Here is a 13,839-nt window from a genome sequence, read left to right as displayed (position 1 = left end):
ATAGGTCATATTGACTTATGCATTCTGTGGAATTTTCAGGTTGATCCTTTGAATAGTTTGCCAGAAACGGCTAATTAACTCTCATCATGAAAAGCCCTGTATACTACAAGTGCTGTTTGTAACATCGATTTTCTGAAAGACAATTATAATTTTAGAAAATGACATTTTGAGATATTTCACATAATTATCGATTCATTTTTCTGGAAATGATCAGGCTCTCATAACTTTCATATATTCTTCGTTTCAGGGTGATCTGAAGTTTCCCCTATTCCAAAATTAAAATGTAAAGTACTGTAATTGAAGAAATGAATATTCCAACCCCTCGACATTATTTCACAACTCATCTGTTGTATATATTCCATTCAAGTTGAGAATCATAAACCATTATAATTTATGTTATCTACCGTTTCGTTAACACAAGAGTGAAGCAATGGGAATAATTGGAATACCTTCTCTTTTCTACCCTCAAGAAAAGTAATTACTTCTGTGTAAACATTTTCGCGATATAACGTACCTCAATTTCAAATTGTTAATTAGGCAATGTAAATACATTCTGGCCTCTTTCCTAATTTCCATGGTTGATAAAGATTCACCAAATTCAATCCACTCGTGAAGATTCCCACGAATATAACTGTATTTACAAAATCCAGCTGATACTGAAAATTCCTGGAGAATTGAAACCGAGAAACTTATTTCAAATAGGACGAGATGAGACGTTGAAACCAGTGTTTCGTCCTTACAGTGTGATACTGTTAAGAGGAAGACACCCTCGTATTTTATTAATTTTTGAAAGCATATATTTGATTTTTTGCAATACTCAGCCCGAGTGACAGTCTGGAACTCAGCCTACTATGATCTCGTGAAAAGAGGAAATTCTTGATATTTTTCTCCGTGTTGGAGATACCGAAATTGAGAGCGCACGGGTACAATGCTGCTACTGAATATAAATTCACCCACAGGAAATTTAAGGTCATGGAGAAACAGTGATGAAAGGATAATTTTGTGTTTTATGAACGCACTTTTTTTTCTCCACAGTTTGCGACCCAGTTGCAATACTCAAAAATCCTTTTTCATTACACATTTACAATATCACACGAACCTACATAGAAAATTTGAGTTTTCGAGAACAGTGGAAAAACAGTGATGAGAAGGTAATTTTATTTCAAAAACGCGCTTTTTTTCTACGCAGCTAGCGTTCCAGTTGGAATATTCAAAAATTCTTTTCTATTGCATATCTAGTATATAAAACGAACCTACATACAAAATTTCAGCTTCCGAAAATATACCGGTAAGGAGAAACAGTGATGAAAAGGTAACTTAATTTTATAATAATAATAATAATAATAATAATAATGGTTTTTTGAATTGAAGGGGTTATATTTTTAGGAGTGATTAATTTTTGGGAAAGAAAGTTTTTGGCTTTCTACTACTCCATCTCGATACAAAAAAATGAGGGAATCTTCCAAAGAAAGGAAGGACGTAATCAATTCGAAAATGAGTAACTCTATACATGGATGTGTAGATCATGCAAAGAAGTAACTTTCAGACACAAATTTAAAGAAAGTCCTCCTGAAACAGCTACTTTCATATGAACATTGAATTACACGAAAGAACAGACTCTTTCGAAACAAACACTTCTATATGAACACTGAATTATACAGAAGATACTTCTCTTCACTCAGTTTGTAAACACACAATATTCGTTGTGGAATAGGATCAGATATCATTCACATGAGTTCTACTTTAGATGAATGGTAACAAATAATTTTTTTATTCGCATTCAATTACATGTTTCAATATAAACATAAAAATATTTCAGAAAGGATGACAAAACAAAAAAGTATATATAGGGTCGATCGGGGCTAATATGATACAAAAATATACACTTTTCACTTCAACACCTAACCATATACATCATGCTATTTTGAAAAAATACTGGGATAAATAATTTATGGCTGCACAAAAAATTTAGTTGCAGAACCAATGCTGAAAAAAAAATAAAAACTGTGTATCATAATAATCCCACCTGGTGGGGCTAATTTGATACGATGATGGGGCTTAAGTAATACAGCATTGTATTTTATTCAATATCGTCAATGAACGTAAGACGAGACTGAAATAATACGCTCTGAGGCTAATGTGATACCACTAATTTTTTCGAATTTTTGTCTTCAGCCATATAAAAGAGACAACCGTGTCTTGTTCATGTTTTTTCCACAAAAAAAACTCCTTTGGAAAAAATAACTGAAGCACCGTTTATTGAAAAAACTTAACAGTTGAAAATCAGTTCTCCTTTCCTTTTCGAAGCAGGTTCAGCAAGTTTTTCTACCACATCTTCAGTTTCAATAAATGACACATCTTCCGGCTCTTTCCAACAAAAAGCTGTGGTATCTTCATATGTCTCTTTTATTCCTGTGATTTTTACTCTTGGTTCACCAGTTTTAATATCCATAACTTGACCTACGTAATGCAACACTTTCTTCTTGGTTGCAAATTTAACTACAACCGAGTCATTGATTCTAGGTGTAGCATGTTGGTCATGCATGTCACTACCATTGCAGTTTCCTAAAGTCCTCTCAAATTCCAAATCTGACTCTTCTTCTCTCTGCATGGCCTGTATAACGTCGGAATCACTGCTATCCTCATCTGCAAAATCAATTTCACTCGGGATATCTGATTCGCTTTCTGACGAAATTGTTATTTTCTTACGCTTCTTTTATTTTCTTTGTTTTTCCTGAATTATCTGACTCTCTTCCTTTCTTGTTATTTCGTCTTGGGTAGCATTTTCCGCTGGTTGGGTTTCATGGGTGCCTGATGTGGTTGTTTTCTTATGTTTCTTATTCCCTCCTCCCCCACTCCTCACAAAACAAAACAAGTTGAAATCCAAGAAAGTTACAAAAACTAATAAAATGCACAATTTTCAAGGTTTTGCAATATCAAGGAAGCCCCTCCAGCTGTATCACAATAGCCCCAATGTTTGTATCAAATTAACCCCCTTATTTGTATCAAATTAGCCCCCTATATGTGACGTCATATATCTCGTGAAAAGATTACCCATTTTGAAGTTTTCAAATCTAGAAACATAAAGCTATCTTCCCCCAATACGAGTGGAGCATAAAAACATTTCTACCTCAATAAACAACGGAGTTCGAATAAACGTTGACAGTCAGTCACGAAATATTTTTTTTTGTTTAAAAAAAACACTGCTGATTATCCGGCTCTTTCCAACAAAAAACTGTGGTATCATCATGTGTCTCTTTTATTCGTGTGAATTTTACTCTTGGTTCACCAGCTTCAGTATCCATAACTTGACCTACGTAATGCAACACTTTCTTCTTGGTTGCAAATTTAACTACAACCGAGTCATTGATTCTAGGTGTAGCATGTTGGTCATGCATGTCACTACCATTGCAGTTTCCTAAAGTCTTCTCAAATTCCAAGTCTGACTCTTCTTCTCTCTGCATGACTTGTATAATGTCGGAATCACTGCTATCCTCATCTGCAAAATCAATTTCACTCGGGATATATGATTCGCTGTCTGACGAAACCGTTATTTTCTTACGCTTCTTTTATTTTCTTTGTTTTTCCTGAATTATCTGCCTCTCTTCCTTTCTTGTTATTCCGTCTTGGGTAGCATTTTCCGCTGGTTGGGTTTCATAGGTGCCTGATGTGGTTGTTTTCTTATGTTTCTTATTCACTCCTCCCCCACTCCTCACAAAACAAAACAAGTTGAAATCCAAGAAAGTTACAAAAACTAATGAAATGCACAATTTTCAAGGTTTTGCAATATCAAGAAAGCCCCTTCAGCTGTATCACAATAGCCCCAATGTTTGTATCAAATTAACTCCCTTATTTGTATCAAATTAGCCCCCTATATGTGACGTCATATATCTCGTGATAAGATTACCTATTTTGAAGTTTTCAAATGTAGAAACATAAAGCTATCTTCCCCCAATACGAGTGGCGCATAAAAACATTTCTACCTCAATAAACAACGGAGTTCGAATAAACGTTGACAGTCAGTCACTGAATTTTTTTTTGTTTAAAAAAAGCACTCCTGATTATTTATTTTTTTATTGTCCACTTTTACCATGCAATAATGAGAAATTCCGTCATGCCCAACAATAATAGAACGTATTACTTAGTCAGCATTTTTTTTTACTATTGTTGGAACAAAGCATGTAAATAATCTCCTGGTGACCATATTAGCCCCTTTTTTCATGGTGTATCACATTAGCTCCGATTGACCCTACATATAAAAAATAATAAGAACAGGAATGCAAAATGGAGTTGAAAACTATTTAAAAAAGTTCTAGTTGAGCCCCAATTCATGAGTATAATTATAATTGTTCGCATGCCAATAATTTTTATTTTCATTTCAAAAACGTTGAAAGATAAATAAATTATATCTGTGGAAACATTGAGTTATTCTTTCTTGGCCAACAGACTGTATCTCATTTTGTCTCGATATAAATATAGTTTGATAGTACGAAGTGATGGGTCGATCTCATTATAAAGCTTGAAGACATTGTTGGTAAAGCTTCTTCGAAACAGAGAAGTTTTGTAAGGTGGAAGCGAGATATGACCCCTGTGACGTAAATTGAGGTTATGAATATCTGTCCTACATTTTATTTTATTGTAAAGATATGAGACACACTGTTTATTGATTACTGCATGGGTAAAAATGAGACAATAAAGTTTTCGACGATCTTGCGTTTTTAACCACTTTGCGGATCATAGCTTGTGAGATATTGGATCATATTTGAGAATACCGTAGATCAGTCTGAGAAATGATTTCTGTAATTTTTCTTTACGATTGATATCGTTATGATCTAAGTATGGTCCATACAGAATGTCACAAAAGTTGAAGTGACTCAGGACAAGTGTATCACTTAACGTTTTTTTTAATGATTGTGAAAGAACATGTCTATGAGGGTAAATCATTTTCAATTAACAATAAGCCTTTTGAAGACAAGAGTTAATATGTTCTGTATCTAAGTGTGAACCTAAATTCCTTGCATCACTTGTAAACAGTAACTCTTCATTTTGAATTTCAATTCTCATAATGGTTTCAATGTGACGTTTGTTTCTTTCAAATAATTTAGACTTGAGGGCGTTGATTTTCAACTTATGCGCATGTGAAACCTCTACTAATCTGTTTATATCTTCAGATATAACTTTTTGAGCCTCAAACCAATCTTCTGAAGGAAATGAGTGATACAGTTGTGTATCATCAGCATAAAAGTGGACTTTACAAGTTGTAATGCTCGCAATGAAATTACATGTGTATATACTAAATAGTACGGGGCCAAGTATAAACCCTTGTGGAACTCCACACTTGACCTTTTATTTTGCTGACTGACCAGTTCTCTCCACGTATTGACTACTGTCCTGTAGATTATCACACATAAGACTAATAGCACTGTCCGAAACTCCTATAAAGTGTAAAATATGAAGCACCTTTTCCCGTGGCTGGTGCCCCAGTTGAAGTATACAAAATTTCAGCCTCCGAAAATATACCGGTACGGAGAAACAATAATGAAAATGTAACTTTATTTCATGAAGGCTCCTTTTTTTGCCGCAGCTGGCACCCCAGTTGGAATATTCAAAAATCTTTTTCTTTTTTTTCTTGTAGTATTTTCCACCCACAATCTCCATTACTCATCGAAACACATGCAGCGATACAAATTTAAATCAGCCTGTTTATTTTGCGGTACTGTTTGAAAATGTATTTTGTGATCTAAACAAATGATGACTTGAAAAATTTGTTTCTAATGTTTCTCATCATTGAAAATTATCATTTTCCCCTCGACAAATATAGAAGAGGTGTTCTGACTTTTAACAAATTACAGAATGAACCAATTTCTAATTAATGTCACGTCTTCACGAGTTTTAATTTTCTCCCACGGCTTTCCTGTGTTAAACAAACACTCAATACTAATAAATATGCCCAACTTCAGTACTCCGGTCGTTTTCCAGAGGAGTTTAATGAGGATTTCTTAATTAAACAGAGTGTTACGTTGAAACGATGTATCAAAACAGGTTTTTCAATTAATTTTTATGATCAGTTGAATGAAGTGCAGAAAAATTAATCCAGTTTTTTTAATAACGTTATCCCAAGAATATGGGATGAGGATAGGTGAAGTAACGTGGAATGTTTTATTGTCTTCGAAAGAGATATATGAGACTATTAGATATGAGAAGGTATAACAAAGTGGAGAAAAGTAGCCTGAAATGGCCTACCTACACACGTTACGATTGTCCGTACTGCTTGCATTACGATATGCATCGATACTGCCGCAGTAATGATAAATCATAACGTGTGTAGGCAAATTGCGTGTTTTGCAGTATGCAGTCGCTGAATCGTTCGCAGCACGGAGCTTCCATAAAATATCGTATCAACGGTCGTGCCTGGGGTGGGGGTTATAGACAAGTTGGAAGGTGTGGGGCTTATTTCTGCGGCAGTTACGATTTTATATCGTTTAAAGCAAATAATTTAGGGAAAAGGGTTTTATATATTTCATATGTTAGGAATCACACGTTAAAAGGTAAGACCTCGTTAGTCCTTAGCTCGCACAAGTTTCTCAACTTCTGAGAGTTGTCGTTCGTATGGGGGCGGCAGCTGATTAACGGAAAAACAGATTTGAAACAGATATCATAATGGATATGAAAAATAAACTCGAAAGAGTTTATTGCTGTATATTCTGTGGGATATAACATCAAAAGATTATAATAATAATAATATTTATTTACAAAAGAACAATTTTCACATGATTATAGAATATGGAAAGTATTAAATTGTAAACAAATATTTTAGAAATATATATTTTCCCATATAGGCTCTTGAAGACCCGGTTCATGGTTATACTTAATCATACGTATACGCAAAAATGAATAATGAATACTACCTAAAAAGATACACACTGCTTATATTTCAGTATAATTTTTCGATTTTTTTAAAAAGTAGAAATATTTCTAATAATAACAAACACACACAACGAATAACTATAGAAAAACGAATAACTATAGTAATGGTTCCTTAATTTCCAATCTTCTTAGAAAAACATAGACATAAAACATTAACTATCCATAGCAAACGGAAAAAATTCCATTGTAAAAAAATGGGATGAATCATTTAAGAGTATCAATCGGTTCATAAAAAATATGTCTATTTTCTGAAAGTATCCACTTTTTGTGTTCCCTCTTCAAAAATACACTTGTATACTGTTTACGCTGAAGGATAAAAAATATTGCCGTTTTGGAAAACTATTTGATGTCAAGAATTTGAAACTCCATATATAATGAATCAGAAGAAAATCGAATTGATTTGCGATATATTATTTTCAAGATTCGCTTTTGCACATTTTCAAGGGTTTCGACAATTGTTTTGTTTGCTCCACCTCAATTGCAGCAATGATTCCACTAGTGCATAATAGAGGATCCTGAGCTGTGTAACAGAAAGAATTTTTCGCAATTTGTAAAACTTGAACATCAGTCTTCGGAGTTCATTTTTCAACTTTTCGATGTGTATATCCCATCTCAACACAGAATCTATGAAAATACCTAGATACTTTACTGACAGTACTAATTTGACATTTTGGTTTTTAATTTTTATTGACTCATATGGGGGTAAGTACTTCTCATATGATGTAAAACAAATAACATTCGTTTTATTGAGATTTACTGTAAGCAAGTTCTCTTTAAACCACTCTATTATATGTTTCAGGTCTCTTTCTGCGACATCTTTTACATTCTACCAGTTTTTGTCCTCATATATTATGATGACAGTATCATCAGTGAACGATATTATAGAACCATATATATTTAGGCTAAGGAGCTGATTTATATAAATATTGAACAGTATCGGTCCAAGTACGGTACCTTTACCAAAATCTGATGACCGAAAATGGTTTCGGTTCTTATATTAATGAACCGACGAGAGAAGCTCAAGAATGAAAATCGATTATCGATCATACTTTCTTAAAAAAAAAAAACAAAATTCTACGAAATAAAATCAATTTTGAATCATTTGGTATCCGTAGTGATATGACAGATCACTATTCAACACTCATATATCTATCCACATCCTCCCAAGCACTCGAAACACAAAATATAATCAATAAACATGAGAGGGTTCTGTAAGAAACATTAAAATATCTCTTAGAGAAAAACATTGGGCGAATATACAGGGTGTAACTAAATAAGTGTAAAACATTCAAGGAGGTGATTCCTCATCGAGAGAAAGATAGGATCTTTCATATAAAGAAATTTCATTGGAGCATTCCTTGTTAAAATGAATGATAAAATTTCTATAATTTTTTTCACAAGCACTAAAAAGTTACAATATTGAAATTAACTTGACGTTTTGTACTACCAAAAAGACACTTAGCCAGAAATTTATTAGGTTTACCCAATGGTTGTAAGGGGTGGAAAACGCTACCCCTAAAATTTATTTCCAATGTAACTTTTTGTCTTACCACTTGTCAACCATTAAAAAATCTATTTCCGACAGACTGTTTCATTCTAAACAAAAAATGTCTCTTTGGTTTTTTGCCCAAAATAAACCGGTTCGCAGCAAAAAATTATTTTACGAACAACTACAGAGATACATCGTTATAAATGCGAAAATACGAAACTAAGCTATTTAGTAGGTCGCTAATAACGATACTGACAATTAAATTGGTATGACGCTGTCAGTTTGTGAATTTTCGAAATCGAATTAATACTAATTGTGTGTTGTTGTTCTGTTCTTAATTTGTAACTTTAATAATTCACTTGTTATTAAATGGCATACACAAATGAGGAAATGGCTGATATGCATTACGTTTACAGTCTGTCGCAGGGGAGTGGGTTAGAAGCTTCTAGAAGATATGCTGAAATGTATTCTCAACGGCAGCATCCTTCACATAGAATATTTGCTCGACTTCATCAACGATAACGAGAATATGGTTCATTCGACAAAAGAACGCAGTATTGTGGTCGCCATCGAGAAGTACGAACACCACAGCTTGAGGAAGCAGTACTTAATTTGATCGAAGAACAACCTACTACCAGTACTAGAAAGATTGCTTTCCAGCTAAATGTTGATCATATGACGGTATTTCGAATTTTAAAGGAACAACTCTTATACCCTTACCATCTGCAACGAGTAGGTACAGGCACTATAACCGCGAGACTTTCCGAATCGTTTTGAATTTTGCAATTGGATGCGGATCTCAATCCTCTCGATCTCTCTATTTGGGGCCATTTACAGCATTTGGTTTATCGTACTCCTGTTCGCGGTGCAGAGGACTTGAGGAACCGCATCATTGATGCATGCAGGGTAATCAGAGAGACTCCAGGAATATTTGAGCGAATACGTGGCTCAATACGCCGACGTCTAGACGCATGCGTAATGTCTGAAGGTAGACATATTGAACATTTACTATGATTTCTATATGTTGTGTGTTTTATTATTAATAAATTAGTTTTGTTTATTACCCTTTAATCGTTTAATACAGGTACTAACTACAAAATAACAATGAATCCAGTTCGCATTTATGACGATGTATCTCTGTAGTTGTTCGTAAAATATTTTTTTGTTGCGAACTGGTTTATTTTGGGCGAAAAACCTAAGATACATTTTTTGTTTAGAATGAAACAGGCTATCGGAAATAAATTTTGAAATGGTAAACAAATAATAAGACAAAAAGTTACATTGGAAATAAATTTTAGGGGTTGCGTTTTCCATCCCTTACAACCATGGGGTAAACCAAATAAATTACTGACTAAGTGTTTTTTTGGTATTACAAAACGTCAGGTTACACCCTGTATTACAATAAAATGAAACACAAAAATCATGACACTTATTGAGGTATTAAATAAATATATAACAGAAGCAACCGAAATGTTTAGTTCAAATAAAATAAGTAGACTGAAACCATGGATCACCAATAACTGAACCACTACAAGGAAAAACATCATCTTTTGTGAAGAATTCAAGACATTTTGTTGAACTACTAGGGACAATCGAAGTCAAAGAGCAGGATCAACTGATCAGTTTCGACGTGGAAAGCCTCTACACCAACGACCTTATCGAAAAAGCACTTTTTGAAGATGGGGACCTGAAAGATAGAACAAACGTACCGATACAAGTAATCATTGAATTACTAGGATGCTGTGTACGAAACTGTTACTTCCAACTGAAGGACGAATCCTTTACGCAATGAGTGACTGCTAATGGGATCGCCACTTTCACCGGTTATAGCCAACATATATATGAAGTGGTTTGAAATTCTAGCCATCGAAAAAGCCCACAAGAAGCCCCGAGTGTGGTTGGGATACGTGAATGACACCTTCATGATATGGAACCATGGGAATGCAGAACTAGACACCTTCCTGAAGTACATCAACAACGTAAGTCCTTCCATCACTCTCGCAATGAAGAAGGAAGTCCATAACGAATTGCTATTCTCAGACGTATTGGTGAAGGGGGCCGAAACTTAATGGGAAACATCTGTATACCAAAAACCCACTCCCACTTCCACCAGGAGTCCAATCACCATCAATCGACTAAGAGAGGAATCATCAAGACTCCAGTAGACAGTGCTTTCGGGCTGTGTAATACCAAGGAAGGTCACGAAAAGGAACTAGGCATCATCAAAAATGACCTTCAATGGAATGGTTACTCCCAAGTGATGGTGGAACTGACTTTAGCTAGAAGATAGCAAGAGCCTCACAAGGAATAGAAGGCCACAACCAGTACACGTACTTTCCTACATCAGAAGATTGTCGGAAAGGATAAGTAGAATGGTGTCCAAGTATAACATCAGAACCTGCTTCAGATCTGGGAACAGTATCCGTAGCAGCGTCACGAAAACCAGGCCACCAAACGCGGACTGCGATTCCAAGAATTGCATTTACCGGATACCCTGCGAATGCGGAGAATCATACATCGGTGAAACTGTGAGGCCATTAAAAGTTGGCATTGTTGAGCACAAGAAGCACACACAGCGAGGAGAAACCAGCAAATCAGGAATAGCAGAGTATGTTTGGACTCATCAACATAACATCAACTGGGCTCAAGCTGAAATCAGGAACACTGGTTTGGGTAAAAATTCAAAGAAGCTGCATATATGTTATTCAACAACGCATTTAGTCGAACTAGCGTAGGGATACGCAACATATGGAAACCTCCAATCAAGCGGAACACGACCAACTCCCGCCAAACGGTTAGCTCCCGCTAAATACCGATGAAGCGGAGAGAAGAAAGGGGGGACTTATAAATAGTCAGATCTCGGAAGAATGAGTCCAATTATCACCCGAAGGCGATGGTGGATACTAACAATCGAAACACCGTGGAGTCAAAATGATTTAGACTTTCACGGCTAAGGTTTCTAGTGTCATTGCTTTTCGAGTTCGAGAGCTGTGTATTTTTGGAATTTCTTCCTGACGTTTCGCTGGCGTGAGTGGATAGCTTCTTCAGAGGTTTAACCATCATGACTTGCTGTATGATGACTACCTTTTAGGCTTCGTAAAGCGTATTTATGCCTTGTCAGGTAATCATTTGTATTTTTATCTGTATTTGTACCTGCACTTGTATCCGTACTCGTACCTACACTTGAACCTGGAACATTAACAATCTTGCTGCCTGTTGTCCTGTTCGTTAGTCTAGAATTCCTCAAAATGGGGTTCCATATTCGATTGAGGTTCACCGCTTATTCTTTTCTGTTGAAATTCTCCATGTGTTTGTGAATTTCTATTGCCTTCCGTACCAGTCGTCTATGGTATTCCTGATTGAGGGGCAATTAGTTCTGTGTTTTCAAACAAGATTCTGTGGTCTCCTTCACTAAGTGCGTGTTCTGCCACAGCTGACTTGTCCGTTTGGCCTAGTCTACAGTTCCTTTTATGCTCTTTTAGTCATGTTCCCATGGATCGTTTGGCGGTTCCGATATATACCTTTCCATAAGTGCACGGTATGCGATAGACTCCTGCTGTTGAGAATGGGTCTCTCTTGTCTTTAGCTGACCTGAGGCTTTGTTGTATCTTCCTTGTGGGTTTGAAGACTGTTTCGATGTCGTGTTTGCTCAACAGTTTTCCAATTCAGTCCGTGACTCTAGGGATGAACGGTAGATACGCCCTTGCAACCATCTGATCTTCTCTCGCTTTCTGAACCGTGGTGCCCTTCGGTTTCATGGCTTTTCTGGTCTCGGTGGCACTGTATCCATTAGATCTCAAGGCCTCTCCAAGGTATTTCTGTTCCTTTTCCAGATGTTCTGGTTCACATATTCTCTGAGCCCGTTCCGTTAGAGTTGAGATGACTGCTCTCTTTTGGCTAGGATGGTGGTGCGATAGTGCGTGCAAGTATCTATTTGTGTGTGTGTGTGGGTTTTCGATAAACTTTGTGGGTTAGTCTGGTACCACAACTTTCTACTAGTACATCTAGGAAAGCTATCCAGATAGCTTCCAGATAGATAGCTATCCAGATAGCTTTCCTTGGTTTGGAATCTTTTTCACTTTTAATTTTCATTTCTTGTTAATACATTTTTAATTTTCACCTCTTGTTAATTGTTCAATTTTTCGATTTTTTGATTGTTGTTTGTATTTTATTTCATTGTAATTTCAGTTCTTTTGCTTAATATAACTGTTATTGTTTTCGGCCAATCCTTTTTTAATTTTTACAGATTCTTCCAGGGATTTCAAATCGATTTATATCATATTAAACAATGGAAGTCCGAACTGATGAAATGCACCACGAAACATTATCAATCACCTACAGACAAATGTGGTGCTATGTCACAAGTCGCTCCCTAGATTTGACAAGCTATATGTAGCATAGTTTTCATTTCTATTTCAGTTCTGCCCCTCCCTAATACGATTATTCATCAGTCTCCTCTTTATCTTCTATCAAATCTCTAAAAAACCGTTGACGCGAAAGAAGCATCGGAGATATCCCCTGGGATTCCTTTCAATATGAAATATGAAATGATATTTGACGTTGAAATAGACCGTTGATGATGAATTCTGAGAGTAATTTGCATAAACACATTTTGGTATTTTTGCATTTGCGTTCGAACCAATTTGGAAGATTGAATATATGCTGAGCGTTCTTTCTGCAAAGTGTGACAGCAAATAGCTTTGATGTAGGAAAACGTTAACACCCCCAATGCTGAAATGGATTTTAACTTTTAATGTGATGTAGGTTGAGGAACTAGGAAAAGGGTCCTTTTTGCATTCGTGACAAAGATCTATCTATCTCTTATCTCTCGAAGGGAGATTCTTCAAGAGGATGTGTCATATACAAGGAATGAACTGATCGCTAGGGGATGCATACTGAAATGGAATTCGTTTCAAGTGTTGTGTTCGTGGAGATATATTTGTGAAGGCAATCATCAGGGAGGAATGTCTTTTCAAATTTTTACTGGTGGGACACTGACAATTTATTTTTTTTGTCATTACTTCAATTGAATACTTCAATTCTTCACAAACTCCTCGATAGTAACGGGTATGAATTGAAGACGGGATATTTTTGAGAGAGTTTAGTAATAAAAAAAACTTTTGTTTTCCTACTTCTCAGTCATTGAACAACAAATGTAATGTTATCCATCACGATGCTTATAAAATGATAAGACAAGTGTCTTGTCCCAAAACTTTAAAGTACATCATTGAATATTATTATTATTATTACATATAAATAAAGGCTGAAGACAAAGTCCTATGTAAGCCTAAAAACGAAGGATATCAACGAGTTAATACAATGCATACAAAAAGAAATGAAAAATAATTAATATATGCATAGAGCCGATTAATCAAATAAGCAAATGTCTATTTTGTTTTTGAAACTGTTCACTGAGTCGGAAT

This window comes from Leptinotarsa decemlineata, unplaced genomic scaffold, assembly GCF_025532065.1.
Source record: "Leptinotarsa decemlineata unplaced genomic scaffold, Ldec_3_MD MMD2_tig00026294_RagTag_RagTag, whole genome shotgun sequence".
NCBI classification, from domain to species: Eukaryota; Metazoa; Arthropoda; class Insecta; order Coleoptera; family Chrysomelidae; genus Leptinotarsa; species Leptinotarsa decemlineata.
This window is presented reverse-complemented; position numbering follows the sequence as displayed.